We start from the raw sequence: 23,076 nt of genomic DNA, 5'->3' as shown, positions 1-23,076 counted from the left end.
ACGAGGATGATGGAGTCCCAGAAAGTGACAGTCATCTATCTCCCTTGGCCACAGGGGAACTGATCATGTGACTTCTAACAACATTTGGTGATGCTGAGACTGTGTGACTCCAAAGCCTAGGTCCTAGGAAGCACTGTGAGCCTCTTCTTGAACCCTCTTCTTGGATCACGTACTGGGGAGAAGTCCGCTGCCGTGTCACAAGAAGGGTATGTGGCAACAACTTAGGGTCACCAACATTTCGTCCAAGTGAATAGACAGTCACGTGACTCACAGAGCCAGCTGTCAGATGACAACGCTGCGTGCATCCTGACTCAAATTCTTGCTAGAACTTGAGCCTGACCCTCAGACACAGTGAGATACTACTTGTTGTTTTTGAACACATATTTTTTTGGTGGTGGGGGGGGGGGGAGAGCAGGATTTGTTACCCAGCAACAGATAGCTGATACAGACACCCAGCAGTAAGGTGTCCAGTGTGTTTGTTGTGGCTGGAATTTGGAAGCTGACAGCATTTGGGTAGCAATTGAGCCTGTAGGATGGCCCAAGGACGAAAGAGGCCACAGTGGGCTCTGAGATCTGTCTCTTGGTGGCAAAGGACAGAGCTTTCAAACCTCATTGGCTGTGGTCCTGCGGAGAGACCTCAGAGAATGGATGGAAATAGGATGTGCAGTCAGTCCAGCCTGGTTTCATGCGGACCCCATAGAAATGGCTGTTCTCATTCTGTTCTAGCTTGGGGCTGATGGACATGCGTTTGTGGGAAAAACAAAGCTCTGATTCTATAATCTAAGATACACCTAATTTTTTTTTTTTTTCTGCTAAGGAAACTGAAGCTCAACAGACTTCTCAAGGACAGGTAACCTCAGACCCGGTTCTCCTGGGCCTTAGTCTAGTGTTCAAGGCACTGGGTCTTTTTGTCTCCTGTATTTCCTAGACTGTGGGTCTGTGGGGGAAGAACCAGGGGGTGGGATACTATGGAAAACATGAGATGGGATTCCTGTATCCTCCCTCCTACCCACCAGGGACATTGTGGGGACAGTAAGTGTCCTCTTGGGGCAGGGTTGTTGGGGTGCCTTCTCTGGAAAACAGGCTGGGGGCATCAGTCCTGGCTTTGCCAGATGTGGAGGGAAAGTGAGGATTCTACCTTCCTTATGCAGCTGCTCTGGGGTTCAGACAAGGTCGTATGCGCCAGAGGGGCCTGCCCCCAGTGCCGTGCCTGTACAGATGGAGCAGGGGCTGATGGTGAGGGAAGAACTCAGTCTTCAGGATAGATAGCCAGGGCATCCTGCTGGGCCCTGGAGATCCGGAAAGCCTGTGCGATATGAATCTTGTGCTTTGAGCAAATGCAAGGCAGCTGTTCTCAGCATGGGAGCTGCAATATCCTGTGTCCTCTGCCAATCATGATGTCCCCCTGGGTCTGATTTGCACTGCAAATTGATGCTTAGTGCTTCAAAATTCTCTTAGCTCTCAAGTGTCCATTCCCCAAGTTCCATCTCTGTCCTCTGTGCTGTGGATCAGACAGTTGTGTATAGGGAGACTGAACTAGCCCTGAAAGGTGATTTGTGACCTCTTAACCCACCCATTTCGTCCACAGTTTCTCTAGAGACCTTGCTGCTCATGGTCTGCGATCCCTCCTTATTCGTTTTGCCTGGGCCCTCTGCACCCTTGCAGATTTGTTCTCCTCTGACCATCTTGTTGACCACGGTGCTGTTGCTTTTTATCTCTATTCCACTCACATGGCCATTGGCAACCTAATTCCCACAATGCACTTGGCCATGATCCCCATATGAAGCTGTGGTTTGTGGTTCCAGGATTCTTTCCCACCAGCTGGTCGGCCCTTTCCATGTGTGCATCCCACCCCCAGTCTTCCTAGGGTAGACAAGGGGCTTTCAGAAGAGGATCCAGCAAGCCCCCCAGCTCTGGCCACTCCCGACCTCACACCACGCTCCATCCCGCGCCGTCAACCCCTTTAGCTGCAGGCTTGTTCTGAGGTTTGGAAGCTGTAGCGAGTTTCCCCTTGTCCCTGTATTTTCTTCTCCCTCTTCTCTTTACTTGAACCCATTTGTAAGCAAAATACCATTTGGGGTGTTGTGTTTATTTTTTCCTTGTTCCACGGGAAATTACTCAGAATGTATAAGTATGTGTTTTCCTTAGAAAATAGATTCCTTTACATTTGGGGTTTGTGGTTCCCGAGGCAAATGGATCTGTAGAAACGGAGGCTGCCAAGAGAGCTCACATCCTGGAGGACCATCAGCTTCTGAATGACACTCTTGGACCAGCCATCCTCTGGAAGCCCCTTAGCTCTTTGAAGCCCCAAGACTGCAGCCTGGGCTGTCCAGACATCTCTCATCACAGTCTCCTCGATTCTCCAAGCTCCTGAGTGTACCATGTAGGGCAGACAGGGAGGCAGGCAAGAGCATAGAAAGATTCTTGCAGGCCTAGGAGGGTTGTACAAGGCTCTTCAGATCTGTTTTCCAATCCAGCCTTTTTCTATATGGAGATGTGCACAGACACCACAAGCTCTCAGGGACTGGTTCCTCACCCCTGTGAAGCAGACATTGGTGCATAAGGTTGCTGTGAAGTTTGAAGAGATTTGGGCATGCAAGAACTAAACATGGCAGATCTCTTGTCCATTTCAGCTGGGTCATCCACCTGCGGTTAAGCTAAGCCCTCTTCCTTATAGGACAGGAGGGCATGGTGATTACAGGGCAAGACTACACTGGGGCAAGACCAGTTGGGCATACTCCAATCCCAGTTCTGCTACCTAGCAGTTATGAAAATTTGGGTGCATAGTCGGTTTCCCGTGCCTCAGTTTCTTCATTTGTGAATACATCTCTGTGCTGATGTCATTTCCTGCTTTCTGTGCTGTGCTTTGTGCTGACCCAGCTGTGTCTGGCCACTGGATGGGCTGTGTGCGGGAGAGTCCTGGGTGAACTCAGGGAAAGCTACGAGTTCTGAGCTCGCCCACATGCAGTTTGGGAAGGAGGCTCAGAGAAGGTCAGAGTATGTGGCTTGGAGAAGGAGCTTACCCGGGAACTCCTCCCTCTTACTGGTTTCAGTACTTGAAGGAGGGTCCACCTGGCTGCCTTTCTGGGGAAGCCTTAACAACCGAGACCACAATTGGTAGGATCAGCTCCCATGTTCCAGAGAAGTATAAAGAGCATACAGGTTCACATTTTGTTCAACAAACACAGAAGCAAACCGCATATAGCCAAGAAACTAGAGTGGCATAAGATTCCTTACCTATAGGAAAACAGCGAGCATGCTCAGTTCTGTACACTCCCGAGCAGGCTCAGTTTAAGGTGGCCACTTAAGAAGGAAAGATGCCAGCTGAATTTCTGGCCTTAGCGTTGCTCAGGGAGCACATGTAGGAAAGCTGAAATGGAGGACGGAACACTTTGGACTTTGCTCAGTTTGCTTTGCAGAGATCCTCTGGGCATGCTCAGTTTTCTCCAGAAGTTTAGCTGGAAGAGAAGGAAAGGCCACTGAAGTATGTCAATATAGGAATTTCTCCCTAATTTCTTGCCTTGCTTAGTGGCCAACAGAACCATCATCTTCTGCCCTTTCCCAGAGCTGGCCTCACTACTGATGAAGATTGTGGGGCTGGCTCTCCTGGGTCCCCTAGTGTTTCACTTGCCCTAGATATAAGACTGCACATGTATCTGTCATGAATTAGGTGTCACTGTGTGCTGGGTAGATCCAGCATGCCCCTGCCTCAGGGGTCTGAGTGCTAAGTTCTAGGCCTGAACTTGCAAGCTTTGCCTCAAATTACTCTCCTGGAAGCGCCGAGGGTGCTGCCAGTCTCCTGCCTTTCTTCAGAGAAATGCTGTCTCCGAGAGTAGAGACGGGCAGAGGGGGTTCTCCTGTGTTACTTTGGAGGTGCAGATAGGGGTTTGGCTCACCCATGTTTCCTATACAGCCTTGGGTTCTTGAGTGCTTCCTGGTGGAAGTGTGCAGCAAAAGGCCCTGCTTACTTGAGATCCTTTCCTGCAGCTCCAGTGACCTCCATTCTGAGCTAGGCATGGCTGGTTGGTAGAAGCCCTCCTTGCTCTATGGCTTTAGGGGTAGTCATGAAATAAATGATGAACTGTTTAGTTACAGGGGGCAAAGCCCAGAGCCCCAGGGCCCTTGCCCAGAGAGTGCCTCTGCAGCTGGGTCTCAAGGTGCTTGAAACCACAGGTTGGCCAGATAGCATGCTGGGCTCCTGTGGGGTGGATGTATGGAAGGCAGGATGCTCTTCTTCTTCCAGATTCCTTCCTTCTGTTTTCCCTTGCTATGTGTCCCACTAAAATCTCCCTCCCAGGCAAAGTTTCCATCTCTGGGCTTGGCCCCAAAGTGAAATTCTTTGGAAACTTTCAGATGCGTTCACTTAGCTATCGTTGAGGGGGAGAAGGTGGACGGGGGTGGGGTGTGACGGGGGTGGGATTTGTTTTCTGCTTCTGTTTGGTGCTTGGAATACAAGTCTAGAGAGACCCAAAACTTTCTCCTAGGCTGCTGGAGGGGATGAGGTATGCAGTTGTTGTCATGGAAACAGTTGAGGAGCTGGTAGCTGGGACCCCATCAGATCCTAGTCATGGCTGGGATGAGTCCTGTGGCCAAGTTCCCTTATCTCTCCGGAACCTGCGTGCTAATTTCTATAGCCTGATCTTTGGGAGAAATGAATTTTTTTGTTATTGTTGTTCTGTATGCACAGCCCTAGGGCTGACTGGTTGATGTCTTGATCTCAAGATGTGACTTTTGTTTGAAGCAAGCTCTGCTTTCCTATGCGTGAGGCAGTCATTAGAAGGGTTTAGCTTCTACAGATGGCCGGTTCGGCTCATTTATCGTTCAAATTATCACGGACCGCATGGCTAGACCACAGCATCATGGCGTGATGGAAATCAGGCAGCTGGCCCGGAAGGAATGAGCCTCGCTCTGGTCACCCTTCCTCTCCGAATTGCTTGGTTTTGCTTGTGATCTCCGTCAGGGATGAACAGGCTGGAAGAAAGCTATGAGGCTTAATCCTCACATGCTGTTTGGTTTGGAAAACTAAAAACAAAACATTGATTTTTGGTCCTGTCTATTTATTTTCAGGAAGTCAGGTTGTTAGTCTGGATTTAGCTGTTTTGTTTTGTTTTGTTTTTTCCTCAAATGAAAAAATAAATTAAAAAAGATCCAGTAAAAAAAAGAAAGATTTTCAAACTGGCCTTTGTAGTTCCTGATAAGGATTGTCTAACCCTAAACCTATTCCTATTCCTGTCCCTAACCCCAGTCTAACCCTAACCTAAACATGGTCCACCCCAACCCAAACTCTAACCCCCTAACCCTAACCCTCTAACCCTAACCCTAACCCTAACCCTAACCCTAACCCTAACCCTAACCCTAACCCTAACCCACAGACGGTCTCTGTGGTGCAACTTAGATGAGTCAGACATAGGAGAGCAATTGGAGTTCTTAGATCACCAAGAAGTTCCATGGCTTTGACATTATTTCTAAGGCACAGTAAAATGTGCTAGGGGAAAGGGAAGTCTTCCCCAGAGATGACAGAAGAAAGAGGGTCCCCAGCATCCTTGGGATTTCCTGGCAGAATGGAGGCAGAGGGTGTGACAGTGTGGAGGAAGGAGGGACCCTCCCATGTGACATGTACAGAAGACTGCAGACCCCTCCACTGTGGAGGGGGACATTTGGAGTTTAAGTCTCTCCCTACCTTTCCATTCCCTTCACCTTTCTCTCCATTCTTGTGTGGTCAATCAGTTACTGGGGTTATTCCAGGGTCCCTTGCCCAGGCCTTTTATACCGTCTGGTTCTGGGTCCTTCCCAGTGTCTGCTGTCTAGCATCCCCCCACCCCTGTACGTTGCCCTCAGTGGTCTTGGTTTCCTGTCAACAAACACAGAGTTTCATTTTGATAGCAGAATGGCAGATATGGGGGACAGACTAAGGAGGAAAGGAATTCTGGAGTGACAAGTACTTCACATGTGCCCTGTGGGTACCTTCTGGATGTCCCTCACTGCTAATTAAGCACCTAGAGTTGGCAGAACTTCAGATGGGGAAACTGAGTGTCAAGGCCCAAGTCTACCTTTGGAAAGATGGGAAGTACCATTGTAGTCTAGGTTTGTCTGGCCTCAAGGCCTGTGTCTTTCGCAGCATATTAAACCATCTCTTGTGACCTGTAGCCAGAAGCGCTCCATGGCTGCCACAGCCTCATGGTGATTTCTTGGGCTATTTGTTTTAACAAGCCCTTCTTTTGCAGAAAAGGGACACATTAGCTATGCATTTTTATTATACCCACAATTTCGTTTTATTTTGAAAGGTACTAAAATAAAAAAAAAAACTATCTATTTCTTTTTATTTTGAGCGATACTAAAATAAAAAACCTATCTATCTATCTATCTATCTATCTCTATCTTGTATTTTTGATGGCCTTAAAAATCATGTGGTCCTTAGGTAGCATATTGTGCTTAGTGGCAGAGAGCCTTACTTACTGAATCAGTAGCTCCGAATCTCTCTTGGAATCCCCTGTATCTGGCCGAGGCCACATTCCATTTCCTCTGTAAACGCTCAGCTCTGACGTTTGGGAGACTAAGCTTGCTACCACCCTGGCTCCCTCTCCTGACTGACTCTCAGTCCTTCCAGGCCCTATAGTGTCGCGTCCGCTCTCGACCAGCAAGAACGACACGACCACCAGTCCTTCTAACAGCAGTTTATTCAGTCCTGATTCTTCTTGTTTATATCTCCCCCGAATCCTGGGCCTCTCACTCCTTTTATACTCGCATCCACGCACAGCAGGCCACGCCGCCTCACCAGGCACGCAGCTTCAGCTAATCAGGGCAGCAGGGGCATATCTCCATCAAACTGGATTCACCCGTATCCTGGTGCACCTGCGCAGCTCTCAAGATGTTTGTGGCTTATATGAGGAAGTCAGGTGCAAGTCATATGACTTAGCTACAGTCCCTGGCGCCTTTGGGACTGCCGCCACACCCGCTCCTAACACTATAGAAAATTGACACTCTAAAGAAGTACTCACCCAGATGTTATAAAGCCCACCAGATTCAAACTCTTAAACCTCATGGCCTCTGTTGTGGGGTATTCGCCAGAGAGGACTGCTCAGACAGGGATTTAAGTCAATAGAATGTCATTATTAGTAGGTTGGCAACTATCCTGGGGTTTCTGTATCTCAGTGTAACACCGAGCCGTTCTCAGGGTGAGATTTTAGGGACAAAAATCATGTTTTGGGTTGACATATTTCAGTTAACAAGAACAGTTAACAAGCCTGAAGCAGAACCACAGAAGCTAAAAAGGAAGGTTAGTATGTTTTGATACTTTCTCAGAATTCTGTAGACTTTGATGTAGTTTTGGCAGGTGGTGTTGTCTAGATGCTGAGTTTTACAGCCTGAATGGTACTTCCATCATGAAGTCAGGTGTGCTAAGGTCTAGGGGCCTACTAAGGTCTGGGGCCCTATCATATCCTCCACTTCCTGCCTTGGGACTGGCTATCTAAACCTTGGGTTGCTCACTCTTTCTCTGAGAAGGAGGGCTGCATGGTTAAGGATTGCCAGTCAAACTTCCTTTTTTAAAAAAAAAAGATTTATTTATTTATTTTATGTATATGAGTGCACTGTAACTGTATAGATGGTTGTGAGCCATCATGTGGTTGTTGGGAATTGAACTCAGGATCTCTGCTTGCTCCAGCCCTGCTCACTCTGGCCCAAAGATTTATTTATTGTTGTATGTACTGTAGCTGTCTTCAGACATACCAGAAGAGGGCGTCAGATCTCATTATGGATGGTTGTGAGTTGCTGAGATTTGAACTCAGGACCTACGAAAGAGCAGTCAGTGCTCTTAACTGCTGAGCCACTTCTCCAGTCTCGCCACTCAAACTTCCAGCTAGTCGCTCTCTTTTTCCATCATAGCAACATAGAAGAACAGCTTCTGTTTGGCCCTTCAGATTCTTATAGGACTCTGTGCTGCAGCAGGGCAAACTGTCCCCGGCCTCCCCTCTGCTCTTTGTACTCTCAACCCCATCCATTGCTGGCACTTTCAAATTCACGTGACATTCCAGCTCAGTAACCCATGAAATCCTGTGGATACCCAGGAAAAGGGCTTGGTCCGGAAGACTGACTGTTGGGCTGGCATCTTGCCATGATCCCAGGAAACCTTTGTTCTATAGAGAGTAAAGAGACCAAAGGAAGCAGAAAACAGCCCAGTTCAATGCCTCTCTTGCTGGGTTCTGAGGGATACACTATCCTCAGCTTCCCTCCCCCTCCCCAGGACACCTGCTGTCTGTATATTTCAATTTACTGACTCTAGTTATAAGGGCTTTGTTTATGTTTTAAGAGAATCAGGCTATCAAGGCATGCGGCGGTGGTAGCCCTTTGTCACACATGATTGACCCACGCGTTGGAAAGGAACAGAATGTGCCAATAAAACCAACCGTGAGTAAAATGAAGCCATGTAAAGTGAATTGGAAAAGTGACCAATCCCCAAAGTACAACAGGATACTGTCAAACATCAATAGCTTCATACACAAAGTCGGAGTAGGACTTCTGCTGCCATAGGCTCACTGAAGCCAGGCAGTCCGAATAACTCAACCAGTTTCCCTTCAGCTCTTCATAGTCTGTATATGGAGGGAAACCTCGTACAGGCTGAGGGCTGAAAACTTGTTACTTTGTAGCCCAGGCTGAACTAATACAAGTTGAGGCACTCTCTTGTCATTTGGACACCCCCCACCCCATAATCAGCTTAAAATTGAAGGATTCTTGTGCTTCCCTCAAATGGACACAAAGTAGAGACTATACCAGATGTCGTGTGCAGCCATTCCCCTAGAGGAATTGCTTTCCAGTCTCCCAAACCAATGAATTCAGGCCTAATTACTGAGTGTAATGCAGGCTTTCCACTCATGCCCAAGTTCCCCGAAGTAATGACTTTGAGACTTTTATATGTGAATAAATGCTAAGGCCAATAGCTTGGGCCTGGCTCATAACTTAGGGCCCCATATATTTTATTCTATAAATGCCACATGGTTGGTTATCTGGTCCTCAGTTTCATGTGATCATCCTTCTCTGTGTCTGGGGTGAATCTCCGCTCCTGCACCTGTCCCTCTTTCCCAGAATTTCTCTCTCCTTCTCTGCCAGATGTTCCACTTTCTAATCCTGCCTCAGCTCATTAGCCCCAGGTTTTTTTATCGACAGGTGAAGCTTCCACACATTGCATGAAAGATTCCTCCTATAACTGAATACCTACCATGTTCCTGTTACCCGCTTGGCATAGGAATGAGTTGGCAAATCAGGCAAGTGTGTCTCTTGCCTTCACCAGGGGTATAAAACAGGTGTTTCTTTTCATTTAAATAGTAAGAAAATAGTCTGTATCATTTCTTGAAAAATCCGGTAGAGGCATGTCTTCTAATTTGTCCCTTCAGATTGTCACAGAGTTCTGCACAAGAATACCCACACCTGGGAAATCTCTCCATCGGTCCCTATGATCCTGTGTCCCTCTCCCTACCTAGAATCTTTGTGCACACAGCCCACCTCACTACCCCTGATGTCTTGGGGGCACATATGTCTGATTGTAGAATGTTTGTTGCAGCCATCGGGGTCGGGGGCGCCCTGGTGGAAGTACAAATAGGTACTTTAAATTTAACTAAGTGAAAGTTGGTTTCACCATTTGTTTTATTTTTAGCAGTTTCTCTTAGCAGTTTCTGAGGAAGTTTCTTCTTCCTCTGAAGAAGATTCTGGGAAGTTTCTGAGTCTCCTGGGCCAAAAGACAAGCATCTACACTTAAGTGGGTCCCTTAAGTCACAGCAGTAGTTCAGGAGCTTCTACATGTCACACAGGAGAAACAGACTGGGCTACCAATGTACTATGTCCCTGGAAACCTCAAAGAAAACATGGCTTCCTGGTCCACTGAGTATTGCCCAAGGTGGTCTCCATCCTGACATTCCATGACAGGTGTTTTATTTTGTTTTTGGGGTTTTGAGACAGGGTTTCTCTGTGTAGCCCTGGTTGTTCTGGAACTCACTTTGTAGTCTGGGCTGGCCTCAAACTCAGAAATCTATGTGCTTCTGCCTCCTGAGTACTGGGATTAAAGGTGTGAGCCACCACTGTCCGACAATGACAGGCATTTTAAAGGCAGCTGGTACATAGTATTTCATAGACCCTGGCTGATGTCGTGGGTTCACCTTGGTTGTTAGTTTGAGCTGGCATGTGTTGTAGGTCGAGCCTCTCTGCCTGCTGCTGTCTTTGACGGATCCAAGTTTCCTGTCATCTTTCAACTGCTTTGGAAACTGCAGCAAGATAGGTCCCAGCTGTTATGGCCTCTAGCACTTTCCAGACCCCTCTGGTTGGAGAACCAAGCCCAAGACTCAAGTTCCTCCATCTGTTTTAGCATGCCATGGGGATGAGACTAGCCCCTACCAGATGGATGTTCTCATTGCACAAGTATGTATAGCTGGCCTGGAGCACCATATACCCTCTGGCTTCAGGAGGGAAGATTCCAAGCTTCCTTACTGCATGGATCTTACATTCAAATGCAGAAAGAGAAAAACATTCACACACGCACATGTGTACACTTATTTGACTTTACACGTACACATGTGCTTTTGTGTTGGTGAGTTGTGTAAGAACATGTGAAACACATTAAAGGGGAGAACATGAGACAGAAGAATAGTTTATGCTTGGATGGTTGGGAGAGGGGCTTTCAAAGGGGTGACTTCAAACACAGCCCTGAAAAAGACAGGGGTATGAACCACTTCATCTGGTGGAAGGTAACTTAAGAGGAAATGCCCAGAGGGAAGGCCCCCAGGTAGGAGGATGCTGTCTGGGATCCAGGAACAAAAGAGCCAGAGCCCCTGGAACTGTGAGTGACAGGGAGGAGGGACATGGCAAAGATGCCAGCATGTGGAGGTCGGGCCACGTAAGCCATAAGCAAGATTTTAAGTGTGGTGGGAAGCCTTTGGGAGTATAAAGGGGAAATCCAATATGATTTGGAGTCTAAAAGAATTATCTACTGTATAGAGAAGAGGCAAAAAGAAAGGAAGTCAGGGTCCATGTAGGGGTAGTTGTGGGGATGCTGATGGTGTGGTCCAGCGGGAGGAGATAAAGCTGGGGTCTTGGCCCTGTGGGTGTGGCATGGCCAGGTGTTAGTATCTGAAATGGCTCGCAGCACAGGGCATGGACTCGGTGAAGGCAAAGAACAGGAGCAGAGCTCTGTAGGTCAAGTCAGAGAGCAGCGAGAAGGGGCAAGCCTGGTGCAGCTGCAGCAGGTCCGCCTTGGTGGTCTGCATCTGACACACTTGCTTTGCTTTCCCAGGCTGTGCTCACTGTGTGAGTTCCTTTTATGACCTCAGTATTGGCTTTTCAGTCTAGTGGCCTCCCGTCCCCAAACCTGCTCTTTTGCCCTCTGCTATTCCTTTCCTCTCAGATTAGTACTCTACTTCTGGGACTTGTCCCTCCTATCCCATTGCCTTGACTGCTGTAGGTCTCTCTTCACTCCCTAACCTTACCCCCTCAGCTATTTCTACCTTGACCACCGTGGGCCCGTCCTGAGGATAGGTTCTAGGCTCTAGCATCTTATCTATTGCTCCTTCTCTGGTGACTGAGACTGGACTGGATTCCAGAGGCTCCCACATCCCTCCAGCCTGGTGTCTGGTGAATTCCCCTCATGCAGCACTTCCCACTGCTGTTCTGCCGTCAGATAGGAGCTGCTCCAGATGCTAAGTGACCTAATACCCAGCAAGGGAGTGGGAAGTAATTATGACCTGGGTGGAGGTTTGGACATATGAGAAACAAGAAGCAGGAAGAATACAGTAGGCAAATTACCCTCCCCTTTTCTATATAATGGGATGTTCTCAGAGCATCATGGGTGAAGATGCCTTACGTACAGGAGAATCCAGCTGGGCCCCCAGTGAGGCCTTGGACCGCTCTATCATCCATTCCTGGGCTAGCTTCTTCCCTCGTGTAGGTTGAAGCAGCTGATTTGCACCTTTGCCTTGAGACCATATCTCCCAACAAGTCTCATCACTTAAAGGGGCCATTTCCTTAGGCACTCTCCAGCTCCATCATTCCATGTCCAGCCAGCTCATCATCTGGTCCTTTGGCCACGGAGGTAGGGATGTGTCTCAAGCTAGTCCATAGAAGCCATCACTTGGTATCTTTTCGGTTGGAATGGAAGCGAAAGTAGTTGTTTCCACCTGTCATTGAACCTGAAGGTAGGGACCTGAGAGTCCCTGGATGCAACCTGTCTAGTGAAAAGATGGTGGCTGCAGAGAGAAGCAGAGATGAAGAGTAGAGTATTCTCCGGAGACCAGCTGTACTCTCGCTCTTCCCATAGGTCCTTCCTGTGAGGCACTGGACACTCCTTGTTCTTGGCTGGTCTGATGTCAAGAGACCAGACGGGAAGTAGATATCACTGTGTATGTCATGTGTCATTCCTTCATAGGGCTACAGAGCAACCAGGGAGGTGGGACCACTGGAAACCAGGATGGGGCACAAGCTGGAGCCACAGCTAAGCTAGGTCCTAGGGCCTGTTGCCTAAGGAGCAGAGCAGCATAATGAGCAGAAATAGTGTAGCCTTCAGTCTTCTCTCCTGCTGAATGCTGTTCAGAGTTGTCCTGATGTCATATTAAAAGGCAGCCTGGGCAGTGTAGTCTTCTCCAACACGAAACAGGATACCCAGAAGCTGGAGATGGGGGAATCAGGCCCATGACTGACATCGCAGCAGCGAAGACTCTGGTTCGTCCTACGGAGTCTACTTTTGACTGCGAACCCGGAGTCCCACCCAAGACCTGGCCATGAACCTCTGAATCCTTGTCTGCAGCTCAAGTTGTGGCCTATGCCTCACAAAAGATCAGGACAGTAGCAATCATGTTGATAGTCCCTGAGTCCCTGAGAGCTCTTTCTCTCTCTTGTAGGATGAATTGATTCTCTCAGTATGTGTTTCCGTATTAGACCCACATGGACAATCCACGGGAAGTTATTGCTTCTTAGATTCATTTGAGTCACAGAGACGCAGACACAGCTCCAGGCTTTGTGTCAGCAACCTGATTTTAGATTGCCCTACTACACTGGAAGCCCACCGAATTCCAGCTGAGAGACTGCCCAGAGCCCAGTGACCACCTCAGGCAGGGATGCTAGGACAGCTCTCTTCCCAGTTTAATCCAAACCTGTATTGCCACGTCGCCCTTGGGAGACCTAGGACAGGGTCACCTCCTGTTATCTAAAGACAATGCAAGATTTTAAAACGAAGGAAGAGCATACACTGAGTTTGAACAGAGAGTGGCCTGGCTGAGTTCTGATGATGTGGCAGAGGAGAGGCAGGGCAGGCTCATGTGAGCATTGTCAGACTCCAGAGTGACCAGGATGGCTTGCTGGAGGCTGGCTGGAGAGTGGGGTTTGAGGTCCAGCAGAGCAGGGCAGAGAAGTTCTGGGAACCTAATAGGGACAATTTGGGGTTTTGAAAACTATTGGCACCAGGACTCTCTCATACATATGTTGGAGCATGCAACTCTCTATACGTTTATATTTCCAAGTAAACCTAAGGTTCTCTGAACAAACCACATGGGGTTGGATGGACTCAGGCGTCTATGCCAAAACCTCTGCTTTCTGGCTCTGTGGTGACCCCTCCAGCTGGAGGCCTTGTTGCTGGGTCAGCTTTTGGCTCTGGATGATGACTCACTTGTGCTGAGGCAGGCAGGGATCCTGCTGGGTTGGGGCCTCGGTTTGATTTGCTGTGAAACAGGAGGAGGGTGGGGGCGGTTGGGGGCTTCAAGAACCGATGATGTTTTAGCTTGGAGTATTTGTTGAATTGGACCCCCATCTCTATATCACAGGTCTCAGGATGCAAGCCTTGATAAGAATGGTCAAGGTAAGATGGGTCCTTATTCAGCATTAATCCATAGGAAAAGGGGAGATTCAGGCCCAGGGAGGCTTTGGAGAGAGACACAGTGGAGATGGTCTCTATAAACACGGAGAGAAGCTTGTCTGAATCCTTCCTCTTACAGTTCTGGAAAGAACCAACCTTGTGAACCCCTTCAATTTACAACTTTTCTGCATTTGTATGTGCCATGGTATGTATGTGTCTATGTGTTTGTATGCACAGGTGTGTGGAGGCCAGAGTCCAATGTCTGGCAGCTTCTATTGCTTTTTGCCTTATTCTGAACCTGGCACTCACTGACTGCTGATTGCCTGGGCGGGCTGGCTGGCTCACAGAGATTCACTTGTCTCCACCTCCCCAGCACATGCTAATGTGTGCAGTTTTTTTTTTTTAAACATGGATTGAAGTCGGCTTCTCGTGCTTCTAAGCCAAGCCTCTTACCAATAGAGCCATCTTTGCATTCCCAGGCTTCTTCTGTTTATTGTTTGTTTGTTTTTTCCTGTCTCCTCATCTCTGACACTTTGACGAAGAGGCCCAAGAAAACGAGTACTCTCGGTCTTCTGTCCTTTTTTTCGTTGTGGAGGAGTCGGGAGACTCCCTGGTCTCCTTTCTGCCCCTCGCCCCCATTCCTGCATCTTGAGACTTGTCTCTAAGTTTTATATTATTTCCACCTAACACATTTATGGTTACCTGTGCGCCTTCCACTCTTCAAGTTTCTGTCTTGTTCCAGTGAGAAAAGGAAGCTAGTCTTGGTGTCAAGGGTGAGACTTGGAAGATAAGCCAGCCAGGAAAGGAGATGAAATGAGGGGGGAGAAAGAGGGATATTTATTTATTTATTTATTTATTTCCCAGAAATCCTGCAGGGCAATGTGCCTTGCCAAAGTGCGCAGTTGTATTTGAAGGTTGAGCTGATGGGGAAATGTTTTCCTAGAGCCTGGAAGGCTGGTTCCCAAACCTGGCTGTATCCAGTTGCTGGAGGAGCACTTCAGTTTTCTACCCTCTTGGGTGTGAGTGTGTCATGCTAACTACCTGGTGGTGGTGGTGGGCTAGCCTGTTCTTACAGGTTTTACTTAAATACAATAATAGGTTTAGAACTGAAGGTCTGATGCCAAAGGCTGGGAGACCGCTCAGGGCCAGATAGATATGACTGCCTGCCCTCAGAGAGTGGAGGCTTAGGCCTTTGGGCTGGTTGATGCCAAAGGCTGCACAAGAGCTGCTCTGGTTGGGGACACCCACTCTTTTTTCCTCGAACTGAGGTCTTGTTGGATTCATGTGGGCTCCAGCTGTCCTTTGCTTCATTCCTCCCTTCAGGGTATCCAGATGACAAAACTCTTCTGGACAAAGGCCTTCTCCTAAGGTCTTCAATGAAACGGCTCTCTTAGATGATCTTAGCGTGAGCACATATCTTGATTTGGGGTGGGGCTTGTATGCACACACTTTATTTGGGGTGAGCCAGGGGTATCCATGGATCCTGGAGATTGGGAAGGAGTTTTCAGGGTAAATGAGTTTAAAGTTCTAGAGTTTAAAGTTCTGTGAATGCCTCGTTTGTAGGGAGAGGCATTCCAGGGATCCCAGGTTCTTATTGTCTAGCTGGACAGGTTCTTACTGGGAAAAGAGGACGTTGAACTTGTAGGTTGGCCAAAGACTGCTTGACCCTCCTCAGGTGAGGGTGTGGGAAGCCAAGCCCCCCAGACAAGGTCAGAGAAGGAGAAGACCTACTGGTAAAGGGAGTTCTCCGTTTTGTGCAGAGCTCGGTGGTACCACCTGGACCCAGCAGCCTCCAACCTCCATTATCAGGATCTTCTCACATACATCTATTTAAATAGGATACAATGAATGTTCATTTGAGAACTCAGAAACTACTGGTCCCATCTTCAGTGTCAAATTGAATAGTGTCTCTTGTCATACCAGCCTGGATCCTGCCCTTCTATCCTGGTCCAGAACTAATCATACATTTTCACCTCTTCTTGAAGATCCAGTTGCAGAGTTCTTCAGATTGCAATTATTTGCTTCCAGACTGTGAATCCCAGAAGGACTGGATACACATTTCACTAAAGGCTATATCCCATTCTAGTGATGGGCAAATGCATTTTGCACCAGTGGACAAAGACTCTGGGCAGTGGGTAGCCCAATCTTACTGCAGTGGCTCAGGCTGTGGAGCTATCCTTGACCCCAGGCATGGATGGAGACAACATCACACGGGCTTTATACTGCTAGGGACCCATGGGAGACACTGCTGCTAGAACAATCCCTTGCATGTAGCATGTCTTCTTCAATTACAGTCAACCCACCCCAGGGCCAACCTCTTCCTTCATCTCAGTCAGTCATGACTTGAAGGGAGCAGACTTGGGTGCCTCTTTCAGAAGGCAAACATATAATTCCGGTCATATCCGGTGCCATTTGGAAGGAAGATCAGATTTCCTTAAGTGGAAACAGTGTCTTCTGAAAGTAATTATGGGTGGAAAAGCATATTCTGGAGTGAAGCCCAGGATTTTAAAGCAAAGGTTACTCTTCCTGCTTGGTGGACAACCCAGGAAAGATGAAGTGAACCCCATTTCACCCCAGTTGTAGCCCCAGTAGGCGTACAACATCCGGGCACAACAGGCAAGATTGGCACTGGGTTGTGGGTCGTGGTGCCACATACCAGCTGCCCCAGACCTCGGATTCCAACGTACTCCTCAAGGTGACCTCTCCATGCCCAGACCTCAGAGACAACAAAAAACAAACAGATGGGTGTGGTGGCACACACCTTTAATTCCAGCTCTTGGGAGTCAGAGGAAGGTAGATCTGTATGAAATTAAGGGAGCATGGTTGACATAGTTCCAGGCCAGCCAAAACTACGTAGTGAGACCCTGTCTGTTCCAAGCCATTCTCCCAACTCTGCAAAAACAAAACAAAACAAAACAAAACAAAACAAAACAACAAAACCACACCAACTCCGATAGTTTTATGTCAACTTGACAAAAACTAAATTCATATGAAGGAGGGACCCTCAGTTAAGAAAATCCCTCTGTAAGATGGGGCTGTAGGCAAATCTGTAGGGAATTTTCTTAATTAGTGATGGATGTGGGAAGGCCCAGCCCATAGTGGGTGGTGCCATCACTGGCTGGTGGTCCTGGGTTCTACAAGAAAGGCTGAACAAGCCATGAGGAGCAAGCCAGTAAGCAGCATCCCTCCACAGTCTCTGCATCAGCTCCTGCCTCCAGGTTCCTACCCTGTTGGTGTTACTGTCCTGACTTCCTTCAGTGATGAACTGTATATGAAACTGTAAGCAAATACACCCTTTTCTCTCCAACCTACTTTTTGGTCGTGGTGTTTTATCACAGCAACTAGGACACCTCCCACTCCAGAGTTATGGTGTCTATTGATTTCCATGATGCAAATATTTCCACCATGGCTAGTTCCAAGCTACAGTGTGACATCACTGAGTAGAGGCTTAGGAAAGTATGCACATGCCTTTTGAAAGCTGGTTTAAGTCAATGTAGCTAAGCAGATGATACACTATGGTCTTGTACTGGTTGGTTTTGTGTGTCAACTTGACACAAGCTGGAGTTATCACAGAGAAAGGAGTCTCCCTTGAGAAAACATCTCCATGAGATCCAGCTGCAAGGCATTTTCTCAATTAGTGATCAAGCAGGGGTTGGGGGGAGGGCCCATTGTGAGTGGTGCCATCCTTGGGCTGGGTTCTATAAGAAAGCAAGCTGAGCAAGCAGGGGGAAACAAGCCAGTAAGCATCATTCCTCCATGGCTTTTTGCATCAGCTCCTGCCTCTAGGTTCCTACCCTGTGTGACTTCCTTTGGTGATGAACAACAGTGTAGAAGTATAAACTGAATAAACCATTTCCTCCCCAACTTGCTTCTTGGTCAGGATGTTTTGTGTGCAGGATTAGAAACCCTTTCGAATAAGACAGGTGTCTAAGCTAACGTGTAGATACCCACTTTTACTTGAGTTCATAATTTTATATGTTGAAATCCCAGCTCCCAAAGTGGTTGTGTGAAGAGGCAACACTTTTGCGAGTGACATGGGCACCCTTACCAGACATCACATCTGCTCAGTGCTTCCATCTACAACTGTAAGCGAGAGCTGATGTGCCTAGCAGCAGCCTATGTGAGTGACACTCAGACTCAGGAGCTCACCACAGTGTCCCCAAACACTGGCTAAAACCCTCAGCTCCTGCTGGGATTCTGATTCTGTGTGTGGTGGAAGTGATGGAGACCCTCAGAAATTCTACAAATCTCTTGCACTTTCCTGAGAGAGGGTCAAGTCAAAACAGCGCGGGGCACCCTACTGCAAGGAGTAGGTTTTGGAGGGAGGGAGGGAGGTACCCCTGCTTTACCAAAAATATATTGGAGGCTCAGTGTAACACCGGGCAGGCTGAAGCGGGAAGGTTGTGAGTTTGAGGCAAGACAAACAAAAAATAGATGCACAAACCAGTCTTAGAAGGATGGAGCCGTGGGATCTTCAGGGAGAGGCTTTGGGGTTTCTAGTTTGGAGGCTGACCTCCCTGTCTAGGTCTCTGTCTGCTACTGAACTTTTCTGGCAGAATTGTAGGGCAGAGGAGCTCATTTTAATTTAGTGAATGACTGAGGCCCAAGAGGGTTTCCCTTCATCCCAACCCCAAGAGCACGATAGGTGGAGTGAAGAACAGGTAGGACCTTAGATGCCATCACCCCGGGATGGCCTCAGAGATGGTTTCTGGTCACCGTGGCTTTGGAGGTTCCTTTAGATCCTAAGTGAGACTCTTACCTACTGGAAACCAAGCCAGGCTATGTCTGGGGGCTCTCAAATATGAGGCTTTGCCATAGGGAGGCCCAGAGCCTGGGATGTAGCTGGTTTAAGGACACAGTTTGTTTTTTTAGCTCTGGCTTCCCTTCAAGGTCTTCAGGTCAAGTGTTCCCATCAGCTACTTCCATCAGCACCTGTCCCTGCATCTCTTCTGGGAAAGTCAGGAGCTAAATCTCCTTGGATTTGGTTGTCTGGGACACAGAAATGCCACTTGGGTCAAATGCCTGTTCCCTTCTGTCCAACTGGAAGCTCAGCTCTCTTCTCGGAACTCTGAAAGCCTTTCATCTGTGTCTCCAACTTCCCAACACATGTTGCAGCCAACCTTGTGACTTGGGTGGCTCGTTTACTCCCGTTGAGTAGGACCTGGGTGATTTATCTCTTGCACTTCCAACTCCTTGTGCTGTGTAGCACCTGGATGCCTGTGTAAGTGTTGCAACCGAAGGTAGAGGAATGTATGGTGACTGGAAGGTGTGGTCCTGAACTTTTATTCTGGTGGTACAGGGTTTTTTGGGATTCTTCATACAATAGGGCTTTGTTTATCAGTATCTCCAGGTATAGGCAGCAGGGAATGTCCACAGGTGTCACCAAGTGGGAGCCAGGGGTGATCTTGAGTAAGTTGGCTGTTTGCTGAGCCATGCTGAAAGCAATGTGCAAAGCACATCCTGTCCCTAGCAGACCTCCAGGTGGGAAGGGATCCAGGTCTGACAAAAGGTGGAGGGGAGGACACAGGAAGATGAGCCCATGCTGAAACTGGAGCTGCAGCCGGGTTCTGCCATGTGGCCAGCTGAGCTCCCAGTTTGCCATCTGTCAAGTGAGAACAGCAACCAGACAAACAGAAGGATGCAGAGGGTTCTGCAGCTTCCTCTGTCTGCCTTGTTGGCTTGTTTAGCCTTGGGTCTTCTGATACTCAGAGGATCGTCTTTCTTAGATATCCATACAGGGAGCCTCTCATTCCCCTCTCCTTGACAATATCTATGTTCAAAACTGCAATAGCAACTATGATTTGGTAAGCACTAGGCTTTTTATATATGTAACTATACCGGATCCTATGGCCCTTTAATGATATAGCCATTTCTGCCATCTTCATTGACTAATAGAGGAAGCTGAAACTCAGATCAGTCAAGAAACCTGCATGAGGTTTCAGAGGTAGGACTCGGAAGTCCTGTCTGTCTCTAAGATCTCGTGGTCTTAGTCACATATTCCCTCTACCAGCTCCCTAAATTCCATCCACATCTTGAGTTATTCAGCTGTAGATCCTGGTTGGTGTCTGATTGATTTGTTGTAAAGTTCTTGGGAGGTGAGTGTCTGAATGCTGGATTGCCAATGTATATTTGCATTTTAACCAACAGTCCTTGGGTCTGTAAGGACAAAAACTTGAAATGTTGGAAACAGACTGGATGGGAAAGTCTCCAGGCTCGTTGCTGACATTAGTCCCCATCTTTCTGATCTAGGCTCAGCTCTGCTCCTATCTCTTCATCCTGTCCCCTTACTGTGTGCAACTCTTATGCTGGTAGAGGAGTGTAGGCAGAATAACACTTCCTCCCATCTTGCGCCCCCAGCACAGGTGCAGTCTGGGATCTATTTAAACTGCTTGTTATCTCTGGGGACAAAGGGAATCCACTTAGGCTTCTAGCCTCATGGAGTCCTCCATCTCTTCAGGCATCAGTCAGGTCCTATCTTAGAAGAAAGAATGATGGCTAGTGCGTCTGACTGATAGGTTTCAGGATGGATGGAACTGGACTCTCATAGATGACCTCAAAGACCCTAGAGAGCTGGTGATGGTCTCTGGAGAAGTGGTTCCTTCTACTCATGGCTTGGTGTCAGCCATGTGAGCAGTGTAGCATCTGCTCATAGCTCTAGCATGTGCCATGCAGTGTTACTACCTCTGGAGTATTGGGCCTACCTTCTGACTTTACTACACCTGGGTTTTTTCACCTGCAAGGAGGGAATAATGAGTGTGTGCTTCTCCCTGCTACAGTGCTTCTCACTCTCACAGGGCTTCTCACCCCTGCTTCTCACTTCCACAGGGCTTCTCACTTCACAGTGCTTCTCCCTGCCACAGTGCTTCTCACTCCCACACTCCTACAGTGCATCTCTCTGCCACAGGCCTTCTCACTGCTACAGTGCTTCTCACTCGTACAGGGCTTCTCACTCCACAATGTTGCTGAGAAAATACCCCTGAGATAAGAAACAGATGTTGATGGGTGAGAACCACTTGAAGTCTAAATGGGTACCAGTGAGGTTGTCACTGGATATGGTCATAAATAAGACTCTGAAGTGGTCTTCTGAGGGTCTGTGCTGAGAGGACAGAGCACGTTTAGTGGAAACACCTTGAGAGGTCACTTGCAACTTCTTAGCAAACCCTGGCGAACTCATATAAAGCACGACAAGCACAGAGCTCACTCCTATTTCGTATCTGGCTTAGAACACATTTCTGCATGTATGTGAAGGGCAAGCATTTTCATTTTAGCCTAATTAAGGAGTATTGGACCTGTCTCCTGACTTCTTCACTACACCTGGATTTTCTCACCTGCAAGGAAGGAATAATGAGTGTGTGCTTCTCCCTGCTACAGTGCTTCTCACTCCCACAGGCTTCTCACTCCCACAGGGCTTCTCCCGGCCACAGTGCTTTGATTAAAGGTGTACTTTTAGGGAGATTGTGCAAAATGAGGGTTTGATGCAGCTCTGATCCCTCTGGAAGTTGACAGACGTTCGCATTTCCTCATGGATGTTAAAGGACCCAAATCAGTGCTTGGGCCCTGTACTGGCTAGTTTTGTGTCAACTTGACACAGCTGGAGTTATCACAGAGAAAGGAGCTTCAGTTGAGGAAATGCCTCCATGAGATCCAGCTGTGGGGCATTTTCTCAATTAGTGATCAAAGGGGAAAGGCCCCTTGTGGGTGGGACCATCTCTGGGCTGGTAGTCTTGGTTCTATAAGAAAGCAGGCTGAGCAAGCCAGGGGAAGCAAGCCAGTAAAGAACATCCCTCCATGGCCTCTGCATCAGCTCCTGCTTCCTGACCTGCTTGAGTTCCATTCCTGACTTCCTTGGTGATGAACAGCAGTATGGAAGTGTAAGCCAAATAAACCCTTTCCTCCCCAACTTGCTTCTTGGTCATGATGTTTGGGCAGGAATAGAAACCCTGACTAAGACAGGCCCCATGATGATCCACATGGAGAAAATGAAAGAGGTCCAGGGAGATGCTGGGACTATGATGGCTCTTTGGGACCCCCAGGATGTCAAGAAGAACCCTTTGATTTTTTTAAAGCATTCTTCTTCTTCTTAGAAATCTAACAGATATTATGGGGTGCCTACAGTCTTCTGGACATAGACCAAAATTTTTTTCCCTAAAGCAATCTTATTTGTGTGTGTGTGTGTGCATGAGTCACATAGTGACTAAAAGATGTCATCTCTTGTTTTCCACCCCCCTTTTTTTTTTTTTGAGAATGAGTCTCTAGCTGAATCTGGAGTTTCCCAATACAGCTAAGCTGGCTGTCAGAGCACACCAGGGGTCTTCCTGCCTCTTCCTCCTCAGGGATTACAGGTGTGGCTACCATGCTCACTCCTTCACTGGTATCAGAGTCTACTTCTTTGGGGTTCCAGTGTGTACTGAAGACCAGCATTGAGGGTGTAGAGCCAGATGGACCCCAAGAGCTCACAGGCCAGTACCCTGAGCCAAAGAGGTTATCTTCTAGTTCAGTGGAAGATCCTGTCTGTTCTGAGGCAATAAGTGACAGAGGAAGACACCCGATATCCTGTTCTGATCTCTGCATAGGTACACACACCCACACAGTCATTGTCATTGTGTATATCACACACACACACACACACACACACACACACACAAACACACACACACACATCCCACCCATAACTTAGCATACATGCTCATATACATGTGTGCCTCTAACCCCAGCATTGTGGGGTTAAGGCAGAGACAGATAAGTTCGAGAATCTTGCTGGTCAGTGACCTAGGCAAAATGATGAGCTTCAGGTTCAGTGACGGATTCCATTCAAAAATAAATGAAAAATAAAAATGGCGGAGAGTGACAGAGGAAGACACTTTATGTTCTTCTCTGACTTCTGCAAGCATGCAGATTCTGATAATGTTCTCCATCCCTTAGTCTGCTAAACCAGTTCAGTTTTAAGTTAATTTTAATTGTTTGGTCTCCCCATTGTTGGTCCTATTTTCTGGCTCCTTCGAGTTCTTGTGCTTTTTGATGTTTCTGTTGTTGTTGATATGGTAGTTAGAAAGAATTCAGGGTGTTACTTCAGTTTTGTTGTGTCTGTTGAGGTTTCCTTTGTGTCCCAGTATTTGGTCACTTCAGGAGAGAGCTCCATGAACTGCTGAGAAGAGAGTATGTTCCTTGGTGTTCTGTAGGCATCTGCTAGGTCCATTTGATTAGGGGGTCTCGGCAGGCGTCAGATGAACCTTGAAGAGATGAGAATG

At 47.8% G+C, this 23,076-nt stretch overlaps 1 long non-coding RNA gene and 1 other non-coding gene across 2 annotated transcripts in view; both read left to right on the top strand.

Annotated features, from left to right (window-relative positions):
- The window catches only part of 6030407O03Rik (RIKEN cDNA 6030407O03 gene), a 246,086-nt gene that overhangs the window by 5,552 nt on the left and 217,458 nt on the right, over positions 1–23,076 (top strand). The window contains exons 5-6 of the long non-coding RNA NR_045311.1: positions 55–351; positions 818–850. This is a non-coding gene — a long non-coding RNA (RIKEN cDNA 6030407O03 gene). The remainder of the gene's footprint in view (positions 1–54; positions 352–817; positions 851–23,076) is intronic.
- Positions 3,340–3,438, top strand: Mir6351 (microRNA 6351). Its single transcript, NR_105769.1, has one exon. It is a non-coding gene; the product is annotated as a microRNA 6351 (primary transcript).

This window comes from Mus musculus, chromosome 1 (genome assembly GCF_000001635.26).
Source record: "Mus musculus strain C57BL/6J chromosome 1, GRCm38.p6 C57BL/6J".
Lineage (NCBI taxonomy): Eukaryota > Metazoa > Chordata > Mammalia > Rodentia > Muridae > Mus > Mus musculus.
The sequence above is the reverse complement of the archived record's forward strand: the minus strand, read 5'-3'. Positions and strand labels throughout refer to the sequence as shown.